Source organism: Pelodiscus sinensis, chromosome 16 (genome assembly GCF_049634645.1).
Source record: "Pelodiscus sinensis isolate JC-2024 chromosome 16, ASM4963464v1, whole genome shotgun sequence".
Taxonomy (NCBI): Eukaryota; Metazoa; Chordata; order Testudines; family Trionychidae; genus Pelodiscus; species Pelodiscus sinensis.
The window spans coordinates 32594849-32612074 of record NC_134726.1 but is presented as its reverse complement, the minus strand read 5'-3'; the positions used below and the strand labels follow the sequence as shown (position 1 = coordinate 32612074).

The 17226-nt window shown below is 42.9% G+C and overlaps 1 long non-coding RNA gene across 1 annotated transcript in view; it reads right to left on the bottom strand.

The window, feature by feature from the left end:
- Positions 1-588: 588 nt before the first annotated feature.
- LOC112546356 (uncharacterized) overlaps positions 589-17226 on the bottom strand; it is a 30347-nt gene continuing 13709 nt past the window's right edge. Inside the window, exons 2-3 of the long non-coding RNA XR_003090034.2 lie at positions 2362-2461; positions 589-1037 (exon numbers count right to left, since the gene is read on the bottom strand). This is a non-coding gene — a long non-coding RNA (uncharacterized LOC112546356). The remainder of the gene's footprint in view (positions 1038-2361; positions 2462-17226) is intronic.

Sequence of the window (17226 nt, the reverse complement as noted above, 5' to 3'; positions counted from 1 at the left end):
AATCAGAGTGAGGCTGTAGTTTTGTTCACAAAAGCTGCAAGTCTATGCGTGCATGAGCCTTAGGAATTCAAGCTTCTTGATATTCACGGGAAACCAAAGTTGAGCTCAAATATTTTAGAATTTGCGTGTTTGTTTTCAGCCTCTAAGAACCATTCAAGGGGCCTAATACAATGACACCTCATTTGATGGCATTTCCATTGGTAAGGCACTGAAGTACTCTGATAGAATTAGTTCTGGTATTACTTCAGCCCCATCCTGTAAATTAATACATAAGGAAATAACAAGCCAGTGGAAAAATACAAAAATATTTGGATCTCTCTCATACATTATTTGCTACACACTACAGAGTTAATATACTTACAAAGTTACATAACACTTTGGGAGACAACGGGCATAGATAAGAGGGAAAAAGATAGGCTTTTGGCAGAGATTTGTAGAGATAAAGGTAGAGAGATACCAGAGGCTGTTTCAGACAGCAGGTGCTGCAGAAGACATTGCTTTTGTACTTGCAGTGGGAAGACTGTGCAGTAAAAAGATAGTGCTGAAGCACTTGGTTTACCAATCTTTTTTAATTCATGCTATCATTATTTAAGCACTTATTTAGGGATCCCAAACATTAAACTCAGCTGAAACTGCTATATCAGCCTTATTAATACTTAAAACACTGTGTGGTTTAATTTTGTTTTCAGGCCTGTAGGTGCAACTCTCATTGTAGTCAAAGAGAATTGTGACAGCATATCAAAGGGCAAATATTTGTCTCAAAGTTACCTAGAGTTGCTACCATTTGAAAAAAGAAATAAGGGATACGAAGTCACTGTTGTGTGAAAATTATTGCTAATTATTTAAAAACCTTATTTGCAAATAATATTCATATTTCCATACATTTCCATTTCAAAATAATTGTGGGATTTAATATTGGTGAAATGTATTGTGTTGACAGCTCCAGTGAATAAAGTCCTGTTTATCTACAGACCAGCAGCAGGGCAAACTTCCCACATTCTGCCTTTCCACTGTGTCCATGATCTGGGGGTAATTTCCTGCGGGATAACAGGAGAAGTTCAGTCTTCATGGCTCACACATTTCTTAGCCTCTCTACCTGAAATTCCTATTCCACAAAGTCAAAGGTCTGGGCAGCCAAGGAGGATGCTAAGTCAATAAATAAATAAAATTATAACTAATAATAATAACTAATAGCAATAGTGCTGCTGCCCATGCTTCCCCCAAAATGCTCCCTATCCCCAATATAATGTTTGCTTCTGTCTTATCCAAACATAATGTTTCCCATCACAGTTGTTTGAGTGGTACACCTCTTCCATCATCTACTCATCCTAACACACCAGAGCACCCATGAATCATAACTAGATTCCTAGGCCCCAATACTGCAATGACAGTTGTATGGGCTGTTCTCTGCACATGTATGGCACCCTGTTGACTTCAATGAAAAAACTAATTTGATGGTCTCAATGTTAACTCATTTCACTTCATCACAAAGCATCTCTAATTTCCTGTGGCTTGATGAGGTCACTCATAAATGCAACGAACAGCAAGGGGGAGCCACTATACTGACTTCTGTATGTGTGAACTAAAATAAAACCAAACTCTTTCAGATATGGCAAAGATGCTACAATGTTAACTTTACAAATAAGACCAGGGAGGGAAAACTCAAACCCGGTCCTGCTCCCATAAAATCAGTGACAAAATTCCCACTGACTTCAGTGGAAGCTGAATTGTGCCTTAAACACACTAGTATATGTTTCTCTTACAATCACAGAGCAACACAAAACCAAAAAAATGTCTCATCTCCTATTCAGGCATGCTATTTAATAAGCATACTCTCTTGATCTGAACAGCAAATCTGTAACAGACATATCTGAAATTGAAAGAGACATCTCACCTAAGAAATGCAAAGACAGATTTTTTTAAATAACCTTGATCTTAAGATCTATAAATCTTTAGCAAGTAAAAACCAACAGAAAATATATTATACATTTATTAATCAAGCAACAAGCAACTACCTCAAAAGCAAATGTAAGCAAGCTATGACGGCACTCAGGCACTCTGTTAAAATTAAAGACGGAAATAAATGATAAATCTGAGTTCTCTTGGATCTTTCTCATCCAGCTACAAAAGAACTATCAAAAATTGTATCAATTAGTTTTAACTCAGAAGCTAATCTTTAAACTCCCAGTGGTCCCTCTCCCTGACAATGTACCTGTTCTCCATACCTTAAACTAGCAAGTCATCTACCAAGTCATCTACCCCAGTTCCTATCACTGTAAATCAAATCTGTATATTACCTGAGATCATTTAGGGGAAAAAAATTCTACATGTTGTAAAAGCATATTCACTGGCAGAACTTACAACATGTAAAATTACTTCATCAGTAGCTGTTCCTCTCATCTGTCATCATGTGTCAGTTCATGGACTGCAATACACAGTTCCCTCCTTCCTTCAGATGGTGCTGCAAAAGAATCATATATTTAGTGTGATGGTAAAAATGGCGCATTACCTTTTATTGAAAAGCTCGGTCATACATGAGAGTATGTGCTTCAATGCAAGGAACAGGCAAACTGAATAATTAATTTGCCAATCAGTATGAATATCAGCTGTATTTAGCAAGCCAAAAACTTTCAGCAAATATCTGTGGTATTTAACTGGAAACACCGTCAATGCTACTGATTTTGGGGGCTGAATGTGAGACACATGCTGCTCAGTCTTCATTGATACTGACAGCAACTGTGATGTCAATGGGAGTTGAGGGCATTCATTGCCTCTGAAAAGCAGACCTGAAGAATTTTAAGTCAGGTGCCCAAAAATTGAGTCACTGAAAATCAGTGAACACTTTTGAAAACATTGGCCTTCATTTTCAAACTTTAAGTCCCATCAAATTCTTTCTGCAACATTATTTCCTCTGCAGTGACCTCTTCCAGAGTGAATAGAGCCAATCACCACCAGCTCTAATAATCTGATGTGGTACTGAGCCACTGAACCCACGATATCACAATAAAAATCTGTCCCAAAATTTGATTTAAAGACAGCTCATGAGGCTTGCTGTGATCAGTTGCAGACTCAGTGAATACTGCCAGAGTTTGAACAACCAACTAGAGATCAGTGATCCACCAAGTTGTTAGTCCCTTTGCTTTCTTTGAGAATACATCAGAAACTTTGAAATGAAGTGTATATGTTTCTCATTCTACTAATATCTTTCAGTTGTTACAGCCCACACAGTGAACGTGGCATAACACAGCTAAATGGCAGTCAAAACAAAATAAGAGCAGAAAATGGTGACATATTTTTGTCATGTAGTAATTGTCAACTCAGAATCTCTTTGCTATACATACAAGAGTTTACAAGCTTGCTTGAGTTTAAGTTACTCTTGGGGATAGCGGAGGAACATTTCTAGACCATAACCTGTTTGGTGCAGCAGACAGACTGGGAAAAGATTTGCCTCTGGAGGCAGAAAGCTGCACCAATCACACTTGGGTCCATTAGAGGAATTTTTAATTTCAAAACCTTAAAGATTATGCAAATTGGTGCTTGCCCCTGAATTATGATGGAATATAAATGTTGACAGTAGCTAAGCCTACTGCAAGCATGCAGCAAGATCTGCCTCTAGAGAGCCAACAGTGTTACATGATACCTCAGCTGGGACGAAGCAAAAGTCTTCCATATGGAAAAGAAAAGCAACAGAATCCTCGAGCCATCCCATCCCAGGAGACAGACTCCTGGGCTTTACAGATCAACCAGGAACATGAGGCAGCAAGTCTAATTTTATCCCCTAGATGTACTTTTCCACTAAGTGTTTGCACAGTTTTCCTATACAAAAAGGATGTGCTGTTTTAATTTGCTCTAGTGAAAATTAACTCTTTCCTTTGGAGACTCCTAGGCATTTGAACAGCATTAGAGTTTTTATTAGGACTCTTAACTGAGTCCTTAATTGAGTTTGAGAGGAATGTGCAGAATAACCTGCATTTGGTCTTTTTTAGCCTCGATCCTGCAAAGGGCTAAGCACTTTGGTGCCAATATTGACTTTAACAGGGCTACGAATGGACTTGCATGATTTGCAGAGTTGTTGACTCGAGTCCCACGACTTGAACTCGAGTCTGACTTAAGTCGCCTAGGTGACTCGACTTGAGACTCGACTCGGGTTCATTGTTTGTGACTTGAGACTCGACTTGAGACTTGCTAATTTTGTTAAATCGACTTGTTGAAAAAATTGTCAGAAAATGTCAATATTGATGGCTTGTACAAAAGTGACGTGACTTTTTTTAAATTAAGACTTGAGACTCGACTTGGGACTTGACTCGAAAGTGACTTTAGAGACTTGAGACTCGAACTGTAGTGACTTGAGACTTGACTTGGACTTGACAATGATGACTTGAAGACAACATTGGCGATTTGCTGGCTTGAGGCTAGTGTGCTCAGCATCTTGCACAAGGCTTTTGCACACCACTGCAGGATGGTAGGACTGAGACAATGAAGCTGTTAGTTTGTTAGGCAGAGAGGGTCCAAGTTGCGGAGGAGATTACCTCTTCCCCTGTGCCAGGCTGCTGCCTCTGAAATTAGTAGAGGCAACTGAGCAGAAGTCCCTTCAATATAAATTGAAAGGAGCCAATAACAGTACATTCTTACAGACAGGTGCCAGACTCTGGAACTCACTCCCCTCTTGGTGTTCCAGGGCCTGGATTCAATATGCACACGGGCACACTGCAATGCCCACCTTTTTTCCTAGGCTTCAGGGAACAGAGTTGGTTGAGTCAGAGCCAAAGCGAGGCATAAGCAGACTAAGCAATCGCTTGGGGTACCCAGAAGCTCAAGGGGCCCCCTCTATTCTAGAGATGTGAAAGATTAACCAGTTAGGACTGGAGCAGTTCCCTGCCTGCGGCAGTCTCCTGGAGCAGTCCCTGTCTGCGGCAGGACCAGGGGCATCGCAAGCAGAGGCTGCTCTGGCCGGGCTGAAGCACCCCCAGTCTGTAACCTCCACCATACCCCACTTTAACCAGTTATACATCATGTATAACTGGTTAATCAATAAAATGGGATTTTACATCCCTACTCTATTTGCTTTTTTATTATAAGAACTGTCCTGTTTTAGTATTGTGAGTGGAGGGACTATTTTAGCTTAGGCCCCCCAATGGGCAAGCCCTATCACTGAGGCTATGTCTACACTGGAATGATTTTCCGAAAATGCTTTTAACAGAAAAGTTTTCCGTTAAAAGCATTTTCGGAAAAGCATGTCTAGATTGGCAGGATGCTTTTCCGCAAAAGCACTTTTTGCGGAAAAGCGTCCGTGGCCAATCTAGACGCGGTTTTCCGCAAAAAAGCCCCGATCGCCATTTTCACGATCGGGGCTTTTTTGCGGAAAACAATACTGTACTGTCTACACTGGCCCTTTTGCGCAAAAGTCTTTCGGAAAAAGACTTTTGCCCGAACGGGAGCAGCATAGTATTTCCGGAAAAGCACTGACAATCTTACATGAGATCGTCAGTGCTTTTCCGGAAATTCAAACAGCCAGTGCAGACAGCTGGCAAGTTTTTCCACAAAAGCAGATGATTTTGCGGAAAAACTTGCCAGTCTAGACACAGCCTAGGAGTTTTTTCGGAAAAAGCTACGCATATTACACAAATGGCAGAAAAGCCTCCTCTTCCGGCAGAGCCCTTATCCCTCATAGAATGAGACATACAAGGCTCCCCGAAAGAGCTCATTCGCTCTTCCGCAAAAAAAAAAAAAAAAGCAGAAAAACAAATGTGTTCCTTGGATGTGGCAGAGTTTTTCCGAAAAACCCTGCAGTGTAGACGTACCCTCAGGGAGGAGGTCAGGTTATGTTATTATCATCCCATTAGCTGCTGAAAATGTATTTACTGTGCTCAACAGTCCATTCTACTGTGCTGTGCATTGGGTATTTTAATTCATGGGACAGACGCTCAGGTCATCGGACGGGGGACTAGCGATTTTGATAAATCTAAATAAATAAGCAAGTATTTGCAGTAATTGGATTATGCAAATATCACTACAGGCATCACAGCCTTCTTCCATAGCTAGGGGGAAAACAGACATTATCATGGATTTAGACAACAAAATGTGATTAGATGGCACCTTGTATTCTTTAGAAAGCACCCAATATCCTATGCCTGAAGGTTACACACAATTCTGACAGCAACGAGCAAACAGTATGAGCCAGTGAACAAGCCAAATACTGCAAAGCCTGTGATCCACTGGAAGGAATAAAGGATAATCAGACCTGGCCCTGGAGGTCTGCAAAGCTTGCTGCTGTGGTCCCCACTTCTGATTTGAAAGATTGAGGAATGTTGGAATTAATCGTGACTTATTTTTCAGTTGTTTTAAATGAAAACAAAGTCCCTAGTTCTGTTCTGTTGGGGAGATGTCCCTCGAACGGTAAGCCAATGGAACCCCGTTGCTAAGGTTGAATATTAGTGTCTGAATTTTTACTAAGGATCAGGTTCCTGATTCCCAACAGACTATGAAAACCATGGCCCCAGTTTCCTCTACTTTTGGGGGACTTCAGATGAATTCATGGCCGGTAGGGTGTTGCTGATGGCACTCCTTCCAAGATGGCTGCTTGCAATTGATCTGACTGCTTAGCAACCAGTCTCACACCTGTCTATCAGGAGTGACTGCTTTATAGCCTGAAAACATGAGACTAAATATGAGACTGAGGGCAAAGGTTTTTGCATTCTAATCTCAGCTGTGACACTGACTCCCTCTGAGGCCTTTAGCAAGTCACTTTACTTCAGTCTCAGATTTCCCAACTATAAATGAGAGAATATTACTTAGCTATCACACAAAGTCATGGGTGTTGATGTTTGTAAAGCCCTGTGTAAACAATAAAATTAATCAGATCATTTACATGAGCTGAGGATCTGGCCCGCCATAAGAAACTACAGATGGGTAGCTTAGTGCAGAATTTGGCTCCAAGAGGCTGAAAAAAGGTGTAAGTTGGAGTTGATTGCATGGATGGTGTCTGAATGTCCACTTCAGGGAGGCACGCCCCTTCAGGGAGGCTCTCCTCTAGCCCTACCCCTTGAGACCAAGGCTCCACTGCATCCCTTCTACCCCCCTCATCTGCTAGAGCCCCCCCCACACCCCTCCCAGGCTGCCAGAGAAGCCCAGCTAAACCATCCCAGGCTGCAGGCTGGCCCCCCAAGCACCAGCCAGACCCCTGGGCCACCTTCCAGCCCTGAGTGCCAGCCTGACCTTGGCCCACTAGCCAACCCCAAACGCCAAACCATCCAACCAAACCCCTCGGCTGCGAGCCAGCCCCATGTGCTGGCCCAACCCCTGGGCTGCTGGCCAGCCCTGAACACCAGCCCATCTGATCCCCAGTAGGCCCTTCGGACCACCTAGCTGCAGGCAGGCTGGTCCTAGGTTTGTCTGTCCCCTGCACTCCCTAGCCAGATCGAGGAATGCAGAAAATTGTGTTCTTTCCTCTCACTCCCTGTTGAAGGAGAGCTGTCAACAACATCCCCGTACAAATCGGTGTGTGTGGGTGGGGGGTGCTTCAGCCTGCCCCACCTCTCTCCACCCCCACCCTCACCCTCACCCCCACACTGCCCTGCCTCAGCTTACCACAACACAAAGAACTATGGGATATACATCTAAAAGCCTTTGAGTCACTTAAGAGTGAGCGCAGTGCCAATATGGACACAGAACGCATTATTTCTAAGTGTGACCAATCTCATTTCAGTAAGGCTACATCAAAAGCAGTAACTCAAGTGCAGATAACTTGAGTTAACTTGCAGTGAAAACATATCCTAGGCGTTCGTTCCACATTCCTGACTGGCCCATGCTGCACTTACAGTCAGGCGACATATGACATTACTCAAGCTGGTTGAAATAGTCTGAATAAAAAGTTTGTGTTGAAAACTAGCCTTGGTTTTTAAACTAATTTTTTGTGCAACACTATTGACTTACTTAACTTTTTTTTTTGCCAAAAATGAGTGTTTTATTTAAAAATATTTATTGAAAACATGATCTCTCTTCAGTTCATCATCTGAGGAAGTGGGTTTTGCCCATGAAAGCTCATGATGCTATATATATTTTTGTTATGTCTCTTAGGTGCCACGGGACTATTCGTTGTTTTTAAAGTTATAGACCATGGGTTCTCAAAATGGGGGGTGTGCCCCCCGGGAGGGTGTGAAGAAATTCCAGGGGGGCGTGAGGCAATCCAGCCACACCCCTTCCCCGTCAATCCCACCCCAAGTTTTGCTGCTATTTTGGGGGGGGGGCGTGAGGGTTTCGCAAAAATCAAAAAGGAGGCGTGATGCCGAAAAGTTTGGGAATCACTGTTATAGACCAACCTGGCTACCCTCTCTGAGATTATCTGGAATGTTACTGAAAGGGGTCTAGAATGTTTCTTTTGGTTCTTAGTAAATGTGTATTCACCCAGTTAATGAGCTAAATAATCTTATACTGGTCCCAATTTTACCTTTTTGTTATAATTTTTTATTTTTGTTTGCACTGTGATCTATTAACAGAACCCTCAAATGACTACCAGATTTCTATGTAGCACTGTGATTGTACAAAGGTGAAGAGGAGCTGCTTTGGAAATCCATATCATAGTGACTGGGGCTCTGCCCAAGATGTACAATCTTAGTCCCACCTGCACAAGCACCCCAAGAGAATGTTATACTTTGAGGGACAGGAGGATGAGTGAAATGCAGAAGGATGTAACCAATCTAGGTAAAACTGAAAGGGTTGCACTTACGTTTCTTGAACACCATTCATCAGAATCGCCTTAATGCCATCCTGCAATGAAATTCTAGCCCTGTTTGAACATAGTGGGAGTATTGCCTTTGACTTAAACGAGTCAAAATTAACCTGGTATTAATCAAATCAGTTATATTGGATAATACTCTAGGCTCTGGCTCCAACTGAACACATAGCAAAGTTCACATGTTTAGTCTCAGAAGACAACATAGAGGAAATGGCAAGAAGAATTTAAAAAATCAGTTTCTCTGCAGGCTGTTTGTATGGAGCAGTAGATCCAGCCAGTGACATTTCAGGAAAGATTTGGGCAAATTGGAAAAAATCCAGAGAAGAGCAATCAAAATGATAAAGGTCTAGAAAACATGACCTAAGAAGAAAGATTGAAAAAAACGGGTTTATTTAGTCTGGAGAAGCAATGATTGAGAGGGGACATTCAAGCACAAAGAGGCTACGTCTAGACTGGCATGATTTTCCAGAAATGCTTTTAATGGAAAAGTTTTCTGTTAAAAGCATTTTCGGAAAAGCGCGTCTAGATTGGCATGGACGCTTTTCCGCAAAAAGTGCTTTTGCGGAAAAGCGTCCGTGGCCAATCTAGACGCACTATTGTGCAAAAAAGCCCCGATCGCCATTTTCACGATCGAGGCTTTTTTGCGGAAGACAAATCTCAGCTGTCTACAATGGCCCTTTTGCACAAAAGTTTTGCACAAAAGGGACTTTTGCCCGAACGGGAGCAGCATAGTATTTCCACAAAAAGCACTGATTTCTTACAGTAGGAAGTCAGTGCTTTTGCGGAAATTCAAACGGCCAGTGTAGACAGCTGGCAAGTTTTTCCGGAAAAGCGGCTGATTTTCTGGAAAAACTGGCCAGTCTAGACACAGCCAGAAGGTTGTTACAAGAGGAGGAAGAAAAAAATGTTCTTGTTAGCCTCTGATAGGACATGAAGCAATGGGCTTAAATTGCAGCAAGGGAGGTTTAGGTTGGACATAAGGAAAAGCTTCCTGTCAGAGTAATTTAGAATAAATTGCCTAGGGAGGTTGTGGAGCATCCATCATTAGGTTTTTAAGAGCTGGTAAGACAAACACCTGTCAGTGATGATCTAGAACAGATAATACTTAGTCTTGTCATCATCCTTTTTGGGGAAGATTTTCACAGGCACAGAGGAGTGTTAAACAACCATCTCTCTTTCAGAATCATTATCTTTGTCTAAAATGATGGCACTGGCACTGTCTATGACTTCCCACCCCCTCATTCAGGCATGATAGCCCTGTGCAGTTCCTATTTCTCAAGCCAGGGGAAAGACCCTGTGTTAGGTTTGCTAGCCAGCAGCTGCTCAACTCAAATCCTCCTCTGACCATAATGACGGTCAATAGTAGTGCACCATCCCAGAACTCCATAAAGTTGCAGACCATGGGCAGACGGTGACATAGGGCTACCCCCACCTACCACCCTGCCCCTTGCGCTGAAGCCCCGCCCCCCATCATGAAGAGGGGAGGGAGCAAGCATGCATACATATGCCCCCAGACTCCCTGGCCTGCAACACCCGGGGGGGAGAAGGGTACGTAGCTAGGCCCCCAGGGCAGCAACACACGGCCTCAATATGCCTACAGCAGGCATTCTGGGGGCGGAGCGTGGGCAGGGCCATGCCTGGCATTTTGGGAAGGCTGTGCCTTTCCCCACCTAGGATACCAGACGCACATGCTGCAGACTTGTCTATAGGATACTTGGTTTGCAGCAAGCTCAGGTACAAATCTACCTTGCTCTAGCCTGCTGCCCACTAAGGACTCAGCTATGTCCATGTGGACCCTGCTGCCATGCAGTTGAAGTTTCCTAGTGTGCTTTGATCTTCTCTGCTTTGAAACAGGAATTTAGAATGTGGCAGGCTTGTGCGAGGTAGATTCAAACTCCAGCTTGCCAATGAACTTAATGTTTGTTAGTCTTCGCTGCAAAAAAGATGTTTTTTACAGCAGGTTATCTGACACATTAAGTGTCCCACTGTAAAATCCTAGCAGAGACAAGGCACTGTCATTCTCCTACAAGGTCACCTGTGGCAGAAATACACCTTTTCTGGCAGTGAAGTGAAGACAAAGCTATAGTGGCACATGATCAGCATGCAGACAAAAAGCATGGGGAAAGATGGTCACCATAATAATACAGCTGCTGTATCTGGCAAAGAAAAGACATTTGAGCGTGTTCACAGAGTGGAGTCTAAGGACTGCTGCTCCCTGTACTGCACAATCACATGGTATCATGTTGCACACCTGTGCAAAACCAGCGTTCCCCCACCCCCATGGGAGCAAAACCAAAATCTGTCTCCACTATCTGATGATCTTTAATTCCCACCATTTAAATAATTAGCCTCCCCAAACTATGAAAACAACCCTCATTTTCTGGATTAATGAAGGAAGCTGGGTTCCACCGAGTAAGCCTATTAAGGAGTTGCTAATGCACTGTTTGATTTCATTGCCTGCAACTGAGCAGAGAGCAGCACGGGCTCTTGGGAGGGCGTGAATGCAAGGAGCGTAATGCTGGAGGGTTGAAGTAGAAGGCAAGCAGGGAATCCCCGGCAAGTCAGGCCTTTGTGGTTTTATTCTCAGGGTGGCTTTGTTTGGGTGTCTGGAGGGTTTTCTTTGTGGTTGTTGGAAATGCCATGTGGCCCGTAAGGAAGAAAAAATCCGGAGGTATCCTAAGGGCTCGGTAATTTGCTGCAGACGTTGACCAAAATCGGTTTACAAAGGGAATACATAAAGCAGCAGGCTAACAAACAGAATTAATAACGAGAGACAAAGAAGCCTAGCCTTTGGGCAGTCACGCAGCAGCTTTTGCCCAGGCTTGGGAGCGAGGACTGCAATGCTGCAAGTGCTTTAATACAATGCCTTTCTCACTGGGGGGACACTGAAGCTGGACTAAAACACGCTTGCCCTCACTACATTCGGCTTGCCCGCTGGTTGTAAACTGCTCCTAGGTGCACTTTGCAAGGCCCTGCTTCCTGCTAGTAGGTGTTTGCTTAAAGGTTGTGCTATTTAAAAACAACTCTTAATTCTTTATTTTCTTTATTATGGGATGGTGATGGGCCTGATCATTGTTGGCCTGGGAAGTTTAGGAACACGGTGATTACTAGAGAAGGAACGAGGTCTGGATTGTCCTATTCTGGGCCCCTGAAACTCTATGCCACATCACAAATAGCTCAGTATTAATGATACCTCTGCCGTGTACATCACCCGAACTACGAACTATTCGGGGCTAGGCCAGGTCTACACTGGTGGAGAAAATCGATATAAGATATGCAATTCCATATGTGTAGCTGGAGTTAACGTACCTTACATCGATTTTCTGGGGCAGCCTCACAACAGGAGGTCAATGGGAGAAACTCTTCCTTTGACTTCCCTTTCTCCTTGCAACTGTGAGGAGAACTGTGGTCAATGGGGATGCCCTCTGCATTTGATTTAGTGGGTCTTTCCTAGACCAGCTAAATTAAACCCTGGAAGATCGATCGCTGGAGCGTCAATCTTCTGGTAAGTATAGACAAGCTCTTAGGCTCTATTCCCACAGCCTCTTTTGCACAGGCTTACTTCAGACCCACAGACAGCCCAAGTGAAATCAATAGTCTTAACTTAAGAGAACATAAGAGATTATGAGGAACATCAGATCCTAATCCATATTGCTAAATTTCCTGTATCCAACAGTGGCTTGTACCAGAATTTCAGGAGGAATGTACATAACAGAGCAATTATCAGGTGATCCTCTTCAATCTTGTACTCCCACCCTCTGGTACTCAAAGGATTAGAGTTGTCCTGAGCATGGGGTTGTATCACTGGTCATCTTGAGTGCTAGCCTTTGTTGGACCTGCCCTCTGTAAACTTCTCTAGTTCTTTTTTAAACACTGTTATACTTGTGGCCATCACAGCATCCCATGGCAATGAGTTCCACAGGTTAGTTGGACATTGTGTGAAAAAAAGGCTTGTTTGTATTAAACTTGATACCTATTAATTTCATCAGGTGACCCTCCCCCCCCCCAGCTTGTGTATTATGTGAAAGAGAAATAATGCTTCTCTATTCACTTTTTCATAAAATCATAGAACTGGAAGGGACCTTGAGAGGTCATCAAGTCCAGTCCTCTGCCCTCATGGCAGGACCAAGCACAGCAATTTCCTCACTTTTTGTGATTTTATAGACATCTATCACATTTCCCGGTAATTTTCTCTTTTCTAAGAGAAACAGACTCTAATCTTTTTAGTGTTTCCTCATACAGCAGCTGTTGGATACCCTGATCATCTTTGTGAACCTTCTCTGAACCATGTCCCATTCCATTATATCCTCTTTGAGATGGGGGTGACCAGAATTGGACACACTATTCAAAGTGTGAGTGCATCATGGATGTATATTGTGGCTTTACGATATTTGCTATCCGCTTCCTAATAGCGCTTAAGATTTTGTTAGCCGTTTTGACCATGGCTGCACATTGAGGGGAAATTTTCAGAAAACTATCCATGGTGCCTCCAAAATCACTCTTTCCTGAGTGATAACAGCTAATTCAAAATGCATCATAATTAGGAATGTAAGCAACTAGTCGAGTAGTTGACTGCCCAATAAACATATGCTTATCAGGCAGTCTAGTGACTACTTGATTAGTCATTCCCTCCCCCCACCCTTGCTGCCTCTATCCGGAGTGGGGGAGGGGAGGAGCTGGTACTGGAGGATCTGGCTTAAAAGCTGGTTCCCCCCAGCACCATCTCTGTGGGGAGGGTGGGGCAAGGGAGGCACAGGCATAGCGGGGGACCAGGCGTGAGCCAGGAATCAGCTGTCCCAGCTTGCTCCCGGTCTCCCACTGAGCCTCTGCCTTATATATGTGGTAAGAACCATCTGGCACAACCAAACCCTTACTTTGCTTTTAAGTTAGGATAAGAGGTAGCTAAATACCAAATTTGATGTATAGGAGGAGTTCTTTAACTAACAGACAGACAGACTCTCTCAAATATATAGTAGATGAAGGATAACACATAATACAACTAATACTTATTTTATCCACGCTTATGACTTTCCTTCTAATAGTGGCAGAGACATAGTCTTTCATTACCATTTACAGGAGGGCCAAGTTTTCAGACAGCAAACATGTCTTGTTCAAAATTATATAGTGAGTCAATAGCAGAACCAATATGAGAATTCAGGAATTCTAACATCCTGGACCAGATTTTCATAGAGTTATAGAATCAAAGAATACTAGAACTGGAAGGGACCACGAGAGATCGTCAAGTGAGGGATTAAGCACCATCTAGATAATCTCTGACAGATGTCAAATATCTCCAGTGCTCTTAAATATTGCCAGTGAGGTTGATTCCACAACCTCCCTGGGCAATTTATTCCAGTGTTTAACACCCTGACAGGTAAGAAGTTTTTCCTAATGTCCAACCTAAACCTCCCTTGATACAATTTAAGCCCATTGCTTCTTGTCTTATCATTAGAGGCCACGGAAAACAATTTTTCTCCCTCTTTCTTGTAACACCCTTTTAGATACTTGAAAACTGCTATCATATCCCCCCTCAGGCTTCTCTTTTCTAAATTAAGCCCAGATCTTTCAGTCTTCCCTCATAACTCCTGTTTTCTAGACCTTTAATCACTTTTTTTGCTCTTCTCTGGACCTTCTCTAATTTTTCCACATCTTCCTTGAAATGTGGTGCCCAAAACTGGACACAATACTCCAACTGAGGCCTAATCAGTGCAGAGGAGGGCAGAAGAATGACTTATCGTGTCTTGTTCACAACACTCCTAATAATGCATCCCAGAATCATCTTTGCTTTTTTTGCAACACTGTCACACTTTTTACTCATATTTAGCTTGTGGTCCACTATGACCCCTAAATCCCTTTCAGCAATTCTCCTTTCTAGATAATCGCTCCCCATTCTGTATGTGTGAAACGGATTGTTCCTTCCTAAGTGGAGCACTTTGGATTTGTTTTTGTTAAATTTCATCCTATTTACCTCAGGCCATTTCTCTAATTCAGTGGTTCCCAACGCGGTGCCTGTGGGTGCCGTGGTGCCCGCCAGGGCATTTATGTGCGCCCGCCTAGCGCTGCCCCCGGGAGCGTGGCGCATTCATGGCCCCGCCACCCAAAAAGGTTGGGGACCACTGCTCTAGTTGGTCCAGATCATTTTGAATTATGACCCTATCTTCCAAAGCACTTGCAACCTCTCCCAGCTTGGTATCATCTGCAAACTTAATAATTGCACTTTCTATGCCATCATTTAAACCATTAATGAAGATATTGAAGAGAACCAGTCCGAAAACAGACCCCTGCAGAACTCCACTTGTTATGCCCTTCCAGCATGATTCTGTTAATAACTACTCTCTGAGAACCGTTATGCACCCACTTTATAGTAGCCCCATCTAGATTGTATTTTCCTAGTTTATTGATAAGGTCATGCAAAACCGTATCAATTGCATTACTAAAGTCTAGGTATATCATGGCCACCGCTTTTCCCTTATCCACAAAACTTGTTATCTGATCAAAGAAAGCTATCAGATTGGTTTGACATGATTTTTTTTTTTTTTTTTTTTTACAAATCCATGCTGGCTGTTATCCATCACCTTGTTATCTTCCAATTGTTTGCAGATGAATTCCTTAATTACTCATTCCATTATCTTCCCTGGCATAGAAGTTAAACTTACTGGTCTGTAGTTTCCTGGGTTGTTCTTATTTCCCTTTTTAATAGATGAGCACTATATTTGCCCTTTTCCAGTCTTCTGGAATCTCTCCTGACTTCCATGATTTTTCACAAATGATAGCTAAAGGCTCAGATACCTCCTCTATCACCTCCTTGAGTATTTTAGGATGCATTTCATCAGTCCCTGGTGACTTGAAGACATCTAACTTTTCCAAGTAATTTTTAACTTGTTATTTTTTAATGTTAACTTCTAAACCTACCACATTTTCACTAGCATTCACTATATTCAAAAGTGGCAACTAATTCTAAGAGCCTCCATTTTAGAAGCTTACCGGTAATGTAAGTTTCCAATGCTCCATTGGACTGCAACAATTTATAGTTCTAGGGTCTGATTTTCAGAGACGTTGAGCTGCTAGGGCTCTCATTTTGAGAGGTAGGTGCTCAGCATCTCTGAGAATCACTCCCTAGGGCTATATCTACACTTGCGACTTCTTGCGCAAGTATGGCAGTTCTTGCGCAAGAATCCGCAGAGCATCCACACGGCCTGCCGCTCTTGTGCAAGGAAATTTACAGTATGGCATGGTAAGAGAGGGCTTCTTGTGCAAGAGCTACACTCTTTTTTAACAGGTGTAACCCTCTTGCTCAGGAGCTCTTGCGCAAGAGGACAGTGTGGACGCTCGGCCGGGGTTTCTTGTGCAAGAAAACCCTATGGCTAAAATGGCCATCAGAGATTTCTTGCACAAGAGAGCATCCACACTGCCATGGATTCTCTTGCACAAAAGAACAGCTGGCACATGGCAGTGTGGACGTTTTCTTGTGCAAGATGTTCTTGTGCAAGAAGCCACTAGTGTAGACATAGCCCCTGTTTCTAAAGCTGACCACTCACAATTAGAGGCCACTTTGAAAAGCTCAGTTGGCACTTGCTATCTCCTATGTTGTACTAAGACATATCTAGCCACTGATTTCAGGGAAGTTACACCAGGGTGAATTTCACTATATTTGTCCAAGAATCTGAGAACTCATTACAAACAATGGAGAGCTAATACACCACTGAAGGAACTACAATGTCAAGTCCTATTTTGGCATGATGTCTAATGTCTTATTATTAGACAATGCAACAATCTGCTATTCAGCTGCTATTCATTATCAAAAACAATACCAGAGGCTCAACAGAGCAGAGACATGTAACAGAGGAAGCCTTTAAGGAAATACCACAAGACTGGCTTCTCTGTCTGCTCTTCCATTGTAATCTGACTATTGTCTGTCACTTAAGTTAACCAATTTTATCTTTTTTTCAAACACAGAAAGAGCCAGTGGTAATACTGGCCTTCAGATACTGGCCTTCTTGCTTGTGTTAGGAAGAACTATAAACAGTGAGGCTCAGATACTCAAAGTCCTGGTGATCTGAAAGCCTAATCCCAATTAGGCAATGTAAAAAACTCAGGCTAGATGTCATAATTGAGACCCTGGGGTACTAAGTTCTGTGGCAATGTCCTTGGAATCTGGTAGAAATCTATTGAATACGACCCTGACAGAATATATGTTAAAAACTTTAAGCTTTTAATTTAGTCATTAAATGAGCAACAGGATCAGTTCAGCTTCCCCTGTGTTATTTAGTTTGATATTACGTTTTATTTATTCTAGGCTGTTCCCATATTTTCCATTTCCACAGATTTTTGCACTAGCAATACCTAATGGCATTTCAGCTGTTGTTGGCGAAAATCAGATGTGAGGAACCAGCAGGCTGCGTACGGCCCACTGGGATTCCACTCAGCTTACGCACCCTGTCTGTTCCCCTTCCCCACATGCACACTGGGGTACTGGAGCCCTGCACTTCCTA